This window comes from Puma concolor, chromosome D3, assembly GCF_028749965.1.
Source record: "Puma concolor isolate L17-30 chromosome D3, mPumCon1.1.hap2, whole genome shotgun sequence".
NCBI classification, from domain to species: Eukaryota; Metazoa; Chordata; class Mammalia; order Carnivora; family Felidae; genus Puma; species Puma concolor.
Window position 1 is genome coordinate 76,738,686 of NC_141678.1, and position 13,866 is coordinate 76,752,551.

Genomic DNA, 13,866 nt, shown 5'->3' on the forward strand with positions numbered 1-13,866 from the left:
TGAGCCACCCAGGTGCCCCAAGGTGGGGAATTTCTTGACACGTGTGCACTTAAAGATCATGTATTTTTATGAGTCGTATGTGTATTTAGGATGTTAAATCTCCACCCTGGGTGTGATTTTTAGTATTATAATGAGGGAGAAAGTTGGTGAAAGGTCAGCAGTGAGGTCCATCATGGCACAGACTGGTTTGACTCAGTCTTTGCCAGTCTTTGTAGTAAGCATCTTCCTTTCAGTAAGCATCTCCCCTCCTCATTTCTGCAAGATGTACTATTCAAGAGGCACAGAGTTTTAGCTTTTCTTTTTTTTTTTTTCCTTCCTTATGGAGGCAACCAAAGAACCCCAGATTTAGCAGTCAGGGTTGAGGGGACCCAAGTCCAGTCCCTCCTTCATCTCAATCTCCACTCCAAGTGTTGTGACCTCCTTATTCTTATGGAAAAGGGGCCAAAGGTCTCATCCTCAGAAACTGCTTCCTGCTGAGTGGGGCCTCTTGTCCCTGTCCTGCTCTGGAGGTGTCTTGCTGACTGTTCTAATGATTTATAAGGACTGGGCTCATCCTCTACTGGTGCAGGTTGGAACCCTTCCACCACCATTAGCTTGACTTGGAATTGTTGAAGCCTAGAAGACACAAAGTCAACCAGGAGGTTAAAAACACAGGACCCACAAAGTGACAGCAATAAAATGGCCACCAAAGGCCCAAGAAAAGGCAAGAACCAAGTCAACATTTGGGAGGTCCCCTTTAATGGAGTCCCAGGTGGTTTGGGCAGTGGGGTTGTTAAAATTATGTTGCCTGCTGGAGGATGACGTCAGCCTTCTGTTCCACCTGTCAAGAAACATTAATGAAACAAGATGTATCTACAACAGCACCTATTCCTCCTTATTCAGCTGGGACATAATCCAAGGCTAATTTGTGATCTAAGATGCTTGAAGTCAGAGAGTCTAATGATTTTTGTATGAGTTTAAAACCCTGTCCTGGGGGCGCCTGGGTGGCGCAGTCAGTTAAGCGTCTGACTTCAGCCAGGTCACGATCTTGCGGTCCGTGAGTTCGAGCCCCGCGTCAGGCTCTGGGCTGATGGCTCAGAGCCTGGAGCCTGTTTCGATTCTGTGTCTTCCTCTCTCTCTGCCCCTCCCCTGTTCATGCTTTGTCTCTCTCTGTCCCAAAAATAAATAAACGTTGAAAAAAAAATTAAAAAAAATAAAAAAATAAAACCCTGTCCTGTTTCAGCCACCACTATGGACACGGTGGCTGTAACTTTGTTGTAAATTATTTCCCCAGCTAGTCCTATCCAGGAACCAACCAAGGTGATTAATTTGGTAATCAGTAGACCTACTGTTTGTCTGGACCTTTTTGGTGACAGATGAATTACATAGTTGTCAGGGAGTCCATCCCTTCGTCCAGCTGTTCACATAATCATATGCCCTTGGGGTCCTTTCATCATCCCCACAGAGTAACAGGTGCTAAGACTGTCTATACACGAGCTATTGTGACAGTTTCTCTGAATGTTACCTCAAGTTGCCTAGCTTAGGCCAACAACAAACATTAAAAGAGAGTTAGAACTAGAATCTAACTTCCACAAAGGTGTTATTGAAACATAATTTTTTCTCTCTAAAGCCACTCTCATTTCCATCAAGGATAGCCAAATAAAGATGAACCTATTTGAAAAATAAGTTCAGTCCTAATAAACTTGGCCTGATTATTTACATAAGCATACTGATTATGTAAGTTTGCTTATATATATATATATATATATATATATATATATATATATATACATATATATAATATATATGTATATTTTGTTTGCTGGAACTTTTTATAAGGAATTTCCAATTAAACTTTTAATAGCCTTTCAAGGCCAGAAACCAGTCCAAATACTTGCTGTCATATTTGCCTTCAATACGTATAGATTTGGGTGAGTTACTTTTCTCAAGGTCTCCAAAATCTGAGGTTCCTGCACTTGCACTTTACTCACCTGGCAAAGCTGCTGGGAACTCTGTAAGCAAGGTGTCAGGCTAACATTTCCAAGGGGCTTTATTGGCATCATAAAGTCAACCTTCATTCCTTACAGCTGTCTGGTCACATCTGAGTCTATGAATGTCTCTCTCAAATAATGACATTCCAGTCAAAGCCTTGGTTGTATAACCAGTGTTTCCAATCGTGCCCTGTTACGAGGAGAACAGATTCTTATTGAACTTATGTAAATAATTATAATTGCCACGTAAGAAAGAATACTCACTGAGAGCTTATGAATTCTGGAGGGTTCAGGTAGAGAGAAAAGATAAATGTTTCAGTTTGTTTACAAAGGAATATTTTATCAAATATCTGTAAGTAATAGATGTCATAAGAGAAAAATTTCCTTAAATCTGAAAGAGCAAACATTAGATAACGAGCAGTGTTTCCAATAAGTCATAATAACTATAATATTTTTCAGTTCACTTAGTCCCATGGTATTAATTCCTATTTTGTGTGAATGCAGCTTTTCCCTTAGTTCCAGAAATTCTTACCCAGTTTAGCTTTATGATCTTGAAGATACCACAAATTTGTATTTGTAAAAAGTTCTTTTTATGAATCTTCTTGAAGCTGGAACACATTTGCAAGAACATCAGAATGTAACTGTAAATGGCAGAACTCAAAAATGGGCATGGTTAAAAATCCAATGAGAGTCCCTTATAAAACAGTTGACAAGAAAATTTGGTTATTTTTGTGATGCACAGCATTTAATAATTAGAATTTTAAGTGATAACGTTGTTCCAGAACATATTAAAATTTTAGGAATTTTATATACTTTCTGGAACATTTACTCACAGCATTTACTCACACAATAAACAGCATTTACTCACACAATAGAGCCTCAGATTTATCACCGTTTGTGCACACTTCTCGTGTAACAACACACCAAATAGACAAGCGTAATTAGTTAAAAAGCCTTTAATTTAGAATTTGCATTTTGGGGAAGTTTGTTATAAACCTCAGAATGTTCTAAAGAACATACCTAAATAGGATCATAGATTATTTTTTTTTAATTTTTTTTTTCCAACGTTTATTTATTTTTGGGACAGAGAGAGACAGAGCATGAACGGGGGAGGGGCAGAGAGAGGGAGACACAGAATCGGAAACAGGCTCCAGGCTCAGAGCCATCAGCCCAGAGCCTGACGCGGGGCTCGAACTCACGGACCGCGAGATCGTGACCTGGCTGAAGTCGGACGCTCAACCGACTGCGCCACCCAGGCGCCCCGGATCATAGATTATTATAAAACAATATTTAATTATTCAACCAAGGTGGCAACAGAAGATTACAAAGGCAAATATATAGGGTTATATAGTTGTTAGCAAAAGTTAGCTCCTTTATTTTTTTTTTTTTTAACTTTATTTTGAGAGAGAGAGAAAGCATGAGTCGGGGAGGGGCAAAGAGAGAGGTAGAGAGAATACCAAGAATACTGTCAGTGCAGAGCCCAACACAGGGCTTGAACCCATGAACCGTGAGATCATGACCTGAGCCGAGGTTGGGTGCTTAACTGACTGAGCCACACAGGCACCCTGAAAGTTAGCTCCTTTAATGTTGAGAGGATTTAGTTTTCTTAAGTAATCAAGGCCCTGATAAAACCAAATATAGAAATCTTGTTTTTTTCTGGGCAGATAAAGGAAAACAAAAAACTTTGTTTATAATTTATCAAGAGCAGACCAACAATCCAGGAAAACTTTGCTTTTTTCATAGAGGGAAAAACCAAATTTCAATCTTATATTGGTGTACTTTTAAGACTCCTCCATCCCAGTTTTTGTTCTGAACATTCATAATTTTTTTTTTTCCAGAGATTCCCTTTTGCAAACCTACAACTTTTCTTTTTCATTCAGATTTTGCCCTAAGTTTTTTTTTGTCTCTAACCAGTCTCATTTCAGGACATGATGACTTTTTTTTCCCTCAACAAAAATGTATTTTTATTCCCCATACTTTATCTTACCAAAAACATATCTCTAACATCCCTTGATTGAGTACAGAGATGTTTTCCTTATTATTTCTAGTAGTCTCAATTACATTTATCAGTATTTTTCATGCTTAGAAACCTTAATTTCTAGTAGAAACTGAGTAGTAAGCAATTGTGAACTGTTATACTAGTATTCTTTAAAGATTTTTTTTAACATTTATTTATTTATTTTGAAAGAGAGAGTGCACAAGCAGGGGCAGGGCAGAGAGAGTGTGTATGTGAGTGGGAGAGGGGCAGAGAGAGAGGGAGAGAGAGAATCTCAAGCAGGCTCCACACTGTCGGAACAGAACCCAATGTGAGCTCCAGCCCATGAACAGTGAGATCCTGAACTGAAATCAAGAGTCAGACACTCAACCAGATAAGCTACCCAGGTACCCCCCCCCCGACCGTGTTCTGTAGATTGGCACATTTATGAATATATTTCATAATTTCTAAAACCATATTTCCTCATAGTACAGTCTTTTAATAAAGCATAAAACGTATTTATTAACAAACCCAAACGGATCTTTAGTTTTCTTATAATAAGACAGTGTAGGTAAACCTGTGTTTAGTATTTAATGTTTCATTTTATCTTATTTGGAAAAGGCTTAGATATCCAATGAGTTTGAACCAATTTATCATTTAATTACCTAGCAAAACTTCAAGGCTACTAAAGATTTTGAAAGCTATAAACCTTTTTATATGTTTAACCCACTTGTTCTTAAAATTACCCATGTGAACTGCATGTGACAAAATCAACAATCATTTTAAGTCATTGTTGAGACATTGCAACAGATACAACACAAATTTAGCTCATAAATTCAGGTAGAGTAAAAGCTGATATCTGTATTATATTTGATCTTGATAACGCTAAAACTCATGTCTATTTTAATGAAACCAACAACCTTGAAGTAGCTTTAATATTGAATATGTTGCACCTGTGTCTACCAAAAAGTTGATTGGGGCACCTGGCTGGCTCAGTGAGTGGAGCATGGGACTCTTGACGTCATTGTTGCAAGTTCGAGCCCCATATTGGGCTCTGAACATTTTCATTCAGATTACTTGAGATTACTTGAGAATAAAACCTTAAAAAAAAAAGTCAATTCCTTCCCCACTGTCAGTTTTATCTGGAGCTCCAGTGGGGAAATCTGAAGTGGGCCACTGAAGTCCAGGGGAGTCTTTGGGCCCCTTCACGCTGATTTGGCAGGTGCTTCAGTTTGAACCTCATAAGGAAGTAGCCCGACAGCTTGGGGTGCTTTTTGCTCCTGATAGTGAGGGTAGGGGGAGCAGGAGCTGCTGGTGTTGACGGCCCCAAGGATCACATAGGAGCAGCCCAGGTGGAGGTACAGGAACAGGAGGAGGGGGGAGGTAGAGGCAGAGGTGGCAGGGGCACCCCTGGCAAGGCCAGAGGCAGATTCAAAGTTTGGACTAACACTTTTCCATCTGTTTCCTATCTCTCCCTCCTGCGAAACAGGCATTTCCCCTGGTTGCTTTTCAGCCCTTTCGAGGAGCTGGAGGAGCGGGCCGTGGGTTGGACTTTGGTTCTGGTGCCTGGGCTTGGGGCGGTGGATTTAGGGTGTCCAGTGTCTGCCTGTTTCCCTCCTCCTCTCCCTCATTCCGACTTTTGGGAAGGGGGTCAGGTGTCTTATTAGATTTTTGTCCACACTTGTCTCTCTGGTCCGTCAGTCGGGTCACTTCCCCTGAAGCATCTTTATTTGTTTTTTTTTTTAATTTTAAAAGAAGTATTTTTAGAAGTGGTCACAGTGCCCCAGGCTCAGGGTATAGGATCTGGGGTGCGGCCCCTCTGTGCACAGGTGGAAGCCCGGGGCCTGAGCTCCCCTGCTTGGGGAGCAATAACGATGCAATGAAGCATCTTTATCATGGGGGAGCTTAAAAGCCTGAATGTAGGGAATCTTATCTCCTGTATTTGATCTCTGACAGAGTAACTCCAGTTGCGAGACGGTGTGATAATTTAACGATCCATTTAGTGGCCATCTTTTTACTGAGCTCAAAACATACATAGGCTCAGCAGTGTCACGATAAAATAGATTTTCCCTTTAGATACAGGATCACAACTGTAAGTGTGCCTATCAGACAGAATTCGCCCCAGCAGGCTGAGATGTGTGGAAACTAAATCCTCCCACCCTTATGCAGGCTACAGAAACAGACGAGGTCCGTCTCAGGTCTCCCTTCTTTGGGGAGAGAGGTACAGAGTCTGTTCCCACTCAGTTCTCTTTGGAGCTGAATGATTTAGACTCTCATATTATTAGCCAGAAAATTTACACAAGCCTTCTATTAAAACATCAATTTGTATAATGCCAAAATAAAACAAATAATCCATCAACTCCTTTAGGTTATTCCCACGTAGAGAACACTACCGGTAACCATCAACAGCTGGAATCGAAGTCAGGATCATCAACTCAAATTGAGGAGGTCCGGGTATCAGGAGAAGTCCCCCGATACACCTGTGAGGTGCTGAGAAACTGCAGTGGCACAAGGGGCCGGTGCTGGCACGGAGCAGCCGGGGTCCAGGCGACCCCCAGGTGTTCTCAGGTGAGTTGCTCTGATGTCCTGCCAGCTGTGCCAGGAAATGTCAATGCAAAATGAACAAACCTTTTTAAAATTTTTAAAAAGGAAAAGAGTGAGTTGAGCCCAAGCTAGTACGGCTGTCCAGGATACACAGTCTTCACAAAGAAGAGAGTGCTCTGGGGAAGGAACATTTGGTGCAGGGTTATATGGTTTTTTCACATAAAGATTACAAATTATTATGACAAAGAGCATTCTAGAAAATTCTAGACTTTCTCTCATGGTTTTAGTATGTGCAAGGCTGAATGACTTTAAAAAAAAAATTTTTTTTTTAATGTTTATTTCTTTTTGAGACAGTGAGAGAGTGTGAGCTGGGGAAGGGGCAGAGAGAGAGGGAGACAGGCTCCAGGCTCCGAGCTGTCAGCACAGAGCCTGACGCGGGGCTCGAACTCACAAACTGTGAGATCGTGACCTGAGGCGAGGTCGGACTCTTAACCCACTGAGCCAGCCTGGCGCCCCAAGGCTGAATGACTTTTCAATATTATGGGAACCAGGAAGGTTTTTTATCTTTACGTTTGGAATGCTTTTTGGTGATTTTTTAAAAAAATAAAGCAGATGTAAAATGTGGGCTCAGGGCAGGGAGAGGTCCCATGCTTTGAGATTTGGTTGAATCATTTTGTCCCTGATAAATGTTAAAGTAATGCTTTCCTGGGAGCCCACGTATTATTTAGGGGGTCTTCACAGAGGCAACAATGATATCTAAGTAGGCAACAAATTCTAGCAGCGAGGCCACAGAGAAGCCCACACTGTTCCTCCTCCCACAGATGGGGACAGAGGCTCGAGAAGTGTGTGCCCTGTTGTGGTTGAGCCATGTTCGCCTTCAGTCCAGGTGTCTGCAGTGGCCCTCTTTGCCTGTTGAGGGCAGAGTTTGGTCCCCAATGCTCTTAAGGGGCCAGTGTGGGGCTGCCCTGGGCTTGAGTTGGGTCAGACCAGATGCCTCCTCAGCCCATCTGCCAGAACTGGTCACACTGAACTTCAGGGCGCTCTCCTTGCGTTGCCCCCCTGAGAGGCTTTTACTGATGGGCAGGGCCTGCAGTCAGACCTGACATCTGTCCCCAGTCAGTCTGCTGGGGTTGTGGTGACCCGGAACTACCAGGCTCTCTCTTTGTACTGCTCCTTGTGAGGCTTTTGTTCGTAGGCAGGGCCAGCGGTCAGATCAGATGTCTGCACCCAGCCTCTTGCCGGTTACTTTCCCCTGTCCCCAGGGCAGGAGTTGCTTTGGAGTGGCTGGTAGGGAGCCGCTTGCACAAGGAGAAGCTTGTGGTGTCGCTTTGCATGGACTCCCGCCGAGCGGGGCCGTCGGATCGGGTAGTCCACAGGAGAATGCAGGGGCAGGATGTGGTGTTAGCAAGCTAGGTGGTGAGGGTTCACGTTGGTTCCCACAGCTGGCTGTGTGTCTAGACTGGGGTGAGGGCAGACAGTGCCCACCAGCTCTTTGGTTCTTGGAGAAGTTCCCAAAGATCTCTGCCACTCCAGTGCATGTTTTGAGGTTAGTAAATAAATCTCCTTCCTGTGTACCCCAGGCACTTTTCAAACTGCTGCTTCTTTGGGGGGGATTTTTTTGTTTTGTTTTTTGTTTGTTTGTTTGTTTTATATTATCTTTTGTTGGTGGTGTGTTGTTTTTTTTTTTTAATAATTTATTGTCAAGTTAGCTAATACACAACGTAGTCTTGGCTTCAGGAGTAGATTACTGTGATTCATCACTTACATACAACACCCAGTGTTCATCCCAACAAGTGCCCTCCTCAGTGCCCATCACCCATTTCCCCTGCCCCTCAAACCCCCACCCCCATCAACCCTCAGTTTGTTCACTGTATTTAAGATTATTCTGATTTGCCTCCCTCTCTGTAACTTATTTTTCCTTCCCTTCCCCTGTGGTCTTCTGTTAAGTTTCTCAAATTCCACATGAGTGAAAACCTTTATGACTTTCTCGGACTTATTTCACGTGGTGTAATACCCTCCAGTTCCATCCACGTTGTTGCACATGGCAAGATTTCATTCTTTTTCATTACTGAGTACTATTCCATTGTATGTATATATACACTGAATATATATATATATATATATATTCAGTGTATATATACCTTGTATATGGCAGGGACCGTTTCCTATTGCCCTTGCTTTCTGGCTTTCCCAGAGACAGCCCACTGATTTTTAAAGTTCTGGTGTTAAGCCCCACTAATTGTACAAACTCGAAGTTAAGCCCCTCTGGTCCTCAAAGCTACATGTTACGGGGATTTGTCTTCCCAGTGTACGTCCCCTGTGTCCAGAGTGCCTGGTGTGGGATCTGTTCCTTTCCCTTTGTGCACACGGTGTGTCCCTCCCATTTGTGATTAGTCTCGTAGGTTGGTTTGCTTTTTAACCGGCTCTGCCCTTCCTACCATTTTGGATGTAGCCTCCTTTCTACAGTTACCTCTGAAGAGCCATTCTGCCAGTCCTTGGGTCATTTTCTGGGTCAGTTACACGAGTGTGGGTGGTGTATCTGTGGACAAGGTTAACCTAGGATCCTCCTCCACCATCTTCCCTGGAGTGTATTTTTGTGGATTGTGTAAGATACTGGTCCAGCTTCATTCTTTTGCGTGTGGATGTCCAATTTTCCCAACGCCATTTATTGAAGAGGCTGTTCTTTCCCCATTGTATATTCTTGGCTCTTTTTTTGTAAATTAATTGACTGTATGTGTGTGGGTTTCTCTATTCTGTTGCATTGATCTATGTGTCTGTTTTTATGCCGATACCACCCTGTTCTGATTGCTGTAGTTTGTAACATAGTCTGAAATCAGGAAGTATGATTCCATCCACTAGCTTTGTTTTTACTTCTGAAGACTTCTTTGGATAATCAGGGTCTTTTGTGGTTACCTACAAATTTTAGGGTTGGTTGTTCTATTTGTGTGAAAAATACCATTGAAATTTTGACCAGGATTTCATTAAATCTATAAATTGCTTTGGATAGTATGGGCACTTAAACAATACTAATTCTTTATTCCATGAGCACAGAATTTCTTTCCATTTATTTATGTCATCTTCAATTGCTTTTATCAATATTTTATATTTTTTAGTGTACAGTTCTCTCACCTCCTTGGTTAAATTTATTCCCAGGTATTCTTTGTGACGCAGTTGTAAGTACGATTGTTTTAATTATTCTTTCTGCTACTTTGTTATTAGCATATTGAAATGCAACAGATTTTTCTGTACTGATTTTGTATCCTGTAATTCCACTGAGGTTTTTAGTTTTAACAGATTATTTGGTCATGTCTTTAGGATTTGCTATACATAATATCATGTCATTAACAAATAGTTGCAGTTTCGCTTCTTCATTTCTGGTTTGTGGGCCTTTTATTTCTTTTTCTTGCCTAATTTCTTTGGCTAGCATTTCAATACTTTATTGAATAAAAGTGGGGAGAGTGGGTATCCATGTCTAGTTCTTGATGATAGAAGGAAAACTTCCAGCTTTTTACCTTTAAATATCATGTTACTTGCGGGCTTGTCATATATGGTCTCTATTATGTTGAGGTACATTCCCTGTATACCCACACTGTTGAGAGTTTTTATCAGCGGATGTTGAATTTTGTCAAATGCTTTTTTTTTTTCATCTTTTGAGATGATTTTGTGATTCTCATCATTTATTTTGTTAGTGTGTTATATTACATTAATTTGTGGATGTTGAACCATCTTTGCATCCCTAGAATAAATCCCACTTGATCTAAGCATATGGTCCTTTTAATGTGTCGTTGAATTTTGTTTACCTATATTTTATGGAGGATTTTTGCATCTATGTTCATCAAGTATATTGGCCTGTGATTTTCTTGTGGTATATATCAGGATAATGCTGGCCTCATAAAATGAATTGGGAAGTACTCTTTCCTCTTCTGTTTTTTGGGAGAGTTCTAAAAGAAAGGATTGGCATTATTTGGTAGAATTCACCAGTGAACTTCTCTGGTCCTGGACTTTTGTTTGTTGGGAGGTTTTTGATTATTGCTTCAGTCTCCTTACTAGTTTAGTAAAATTGGTCTGTTTAGATTTTCTGTTTCTTCATGATCCAGTCTTATAGATTGTAGGTTGACAGGAATTTTTCTCATTTCTGGGTGGTTCAGTTTAGAGTATAATTTTCCCAGCGGTCAGTCATGATCCTTTGTATTTCTGTGGCACCAATCTTTTCTTGGTGTGTCTAGCTAAAGATTTACACATTTTGTTTATCATTTCAAAAACTAGCTTACTTTCATTTATCTTTTTCTGTTGCTTTTTTAGTCTTTATTTCACTTATCTTTGCTTTGATCTTTATTTTTTTCTTCTACTAAATTTGGGCCCTGCTCCTCTTTTTCTTGTTCTTTGGTGTGTAAAGTTAGGTTTTGCTTTTCTGGATTTTTTCTTGTTTCTTGGGGTAAGCATTTATTGCTGTGAACTTCCCTCCTAGAACTGCTTTTTCTGCATCCTATAAGTTTTGGTATGTTGTATTTTCATCTTCATCAAAACACTTTTTTATTTCTGTTTGGTATTTTTTTGCTCATGGGTTGTTCAGTGGCATGTTGTATGATGTGCATGTATTTGTGAATTTTCCAGTTTTCTTCTTGTAACCAATTTCTTGTTTCATCCATTATAGTAAGAAAAAGAACGCTTGATATGATTTAAATTTTCTTAAATTTATTAAGACTTGTTTTGTGGCCTAATATGTGATCTGTCCTGGAGAATATTCTTTGTGCGCTTGAGACTTGGTTTTTGGATGGAATGTTCTGTATATGTTTGTTACATCCATCTGGCCTAATGTATTTTTTAAAGCCAGTGTTTCCTTATCGATTTTCTGTCTGGACGATCTATCCACTGATGAAATTGGAATGTTAAAGTACTGTAGTATTATTGTATTACTGGTTATTTCTCTCATTATGTCTGTTAATATTTGCTTTCTATATTTTACCATTTTGGGGTGCATAAATATTTACAAATGCTATATCCTCTTGGTGGGTGACCCTTTTATTGTTATATAATGACCTTCTTTGTCTCTTATTACAATCTTTGTTGAAACTATAGCCACCCCAGCTTTCTTTTTAAGGTTTCCTTTTGCATGGGCTATCTTTTTCCATCTCTTCACTTTTAGTCTGTGTGTGTCCTTCCATCTGAAGTGAATCTGTTGTAAGCAGCATATAGATGGGTCTTTTATCTATTCAGCCACTCTGTGTCTTTTGTACATTTGGCTTTTTTTTTTAAACGTTTATTTATTATTGAGAGACAGAGAAAGACAGAACATGAGCAGGGGAGGGGCAGAGACAGGAGGAGACACAGAATCCGAAGCAGGCTCCAGGCCCTGAGCTGTCAGCACAGAGCCTGATGTGGGGCTCGAACTCACAAACTGCGAGATCATGACCTGAACCAAAGTCGGATGCTTAACCGACTGAGCCACCCAGGCACCCCTCTGTGTCTTTTGATTAAAGAATTTAGTTCTTTTATGTTTAAAGTAATTCTTGATATGTATGTACTTAATTGTCACCTTGTCAGTTGTCCTCTGGCCGTTTTGTAGTTCTTTTCTTTTTCCCTTATTCTCCTCCCTTGTGATTTGGTGATTTTCTATAATGGTATGCTTGATTCTTTTTCTATCTTTTGTGTATCTACTGTAGGTTTCCGCTTCCTGGTTATTGTGAAGCTTACATGTAACAACTTATAACAGTATGTTTTAAGTTGATAAGAACTTAAGTTTGAACATCTTCTAAAGCTCTACATTTTTAACCCCCACCCACCTGTTTTACGTTTTTGTTCACAATTTGTCTTTTTATTTTGTGTATCCCTTAATAAATTATCATAGTTATAGCTGTCTTTGCTACTTCATGTTTCAGCTTTCATACAAGCTTTGTAAGTGATTAACCCACCACCTTTACAACATTAGACTCTGAATTTTACTATGTATTTACCTTCACCAGTGAGATTTATACTTTTATATTTTCTCATTACTAATTAGCACCCTTCATTTTAGCTTCAAGAAATCTCTTTAAAATTTCTTCTAAGGCAGGGCGACTGCGTAGCTCGTTTGGTTGAGTGTCCAACTTTGGCTCAGGTCATGATCTCACGGTTAGTGAGTTTGAGCCCCACATCAGGCTCTCTGCTCTCAGCATGGAGCCCACTTCAGATCTTCTGTTCCCTTCTTTCTCTGCCCCTTCCTCTCTGGTTCTCTCTCTCTCAAAAAGAAAATTAAATTTCTTCTAAAGCTAGTATAGTGCTGATGAACTTCTTTTTGCTTGTCTGGAAGACTCTTTATCTCTCCTTAAATTCTGAATGAAAACATTGTCAGGTACAGTAGGTATTCTTGGCTGGAAGTTTTTTTCTTTCAGCACTTTGAATAACACTCCCTTCTGGTCACCAAAATTCTCCTGAAAAATCTGATCTTACGGAGGAAAATCCCTCTTACGTAAGAAATTGGTTTTCTTTTGATGCTTTTAAAATTCTTTCCTTGTCTTTAACTTTTGACATTGTAATTATAATGTGTTTGAGTCTCTTCAGCTTTGTATTTGGAACTCTCAGGGTTTCCTGGATCTGGATTTCTGTTTCTGTCCCCAGCTTAGAGAAATTTTCAGGTAGCTGTTCTTTCTTCAGATGAGCTTTCTGCCCCTTTCCCTTTTTCTCCTTCTTCCGGAACCTTTCAATACAAATATTGGTCTGTTTGATATTATTTCATAAGTCCTATAAGCTCTCTTTTCTACATTGTTGGGTTTTTTTTTTTTCTTATTTTTGCTGCTCTGATTGGCTGAGTTCTGTCTGCCCTGTGTTTGAGTTTTCACGTCCTTTCTTCTTCTTCTTCTTCATCCAGTTTACTGTTGAACCCCTCCGGTTATTTTTCAGTTCATTTATTGTATTCTTTAGCTGTCCCTTGGAGGAGGACCTAAGTCAGCACCTAGATTCAGGCTGATTGTACGTAAATCAGACTGTCAGGCAGCAGCTTTTAAAGTATACAAATATATACAGGCCTATAGGACTGCAAGCATTAGGTCCTGCCAGCTACCTAGGCTGGGCACCCTGAGCGTCAGTCACAAACATTAGGGTGCCAGGCAACTATATGAGCTCCTTTCTGGGAGATACCAGCTATCTGAGGCAAGGCAGATGGAGGGCACAGGGCGGCATCTACTGACTTACCGGCTAAGTACAGCATCTTAGTAGGTCTCTAGACGTATGTCAAACCAAAAGCCAGCCCCTTCGGTCGAAAGCTCCAGGACACGCAAATAGTCCCTTCTCACAGGAAGAATGGGGGTGTGTTTCAGTCTGTATTGTGCCCTGGGGTTTGCAGCAGGCCAGAGACTGTCTGCCCATTTGTGGCAGTCAGTCGTACGGGATACAGGGATG

General features: G+C 40.6%; 1 long non-coding RNA gene across 2 annotated transcripts in view; it reads left to right on the forward strand.

Annotated features, from left to right (window-relative positions):
* The window catches only part of LOC147575641 (uncharacterized), a 45,923-nt gene that overhangs the window by 19,361 nt on the left and 12,696 nt on the right, over nt 1–13,866 (forward strand). For both annotated transcript variants that reach the window (XR_015242589.1, XR_015242588.1), the window contains exon 2: nt 6,314–6,513. This is a non-coding gene — a long non-coding RNA (uncharacterized LOC147575641). The remainder of the gene's footprint in view (nt 1–6,313; nt 6,514–13,866) is intronic.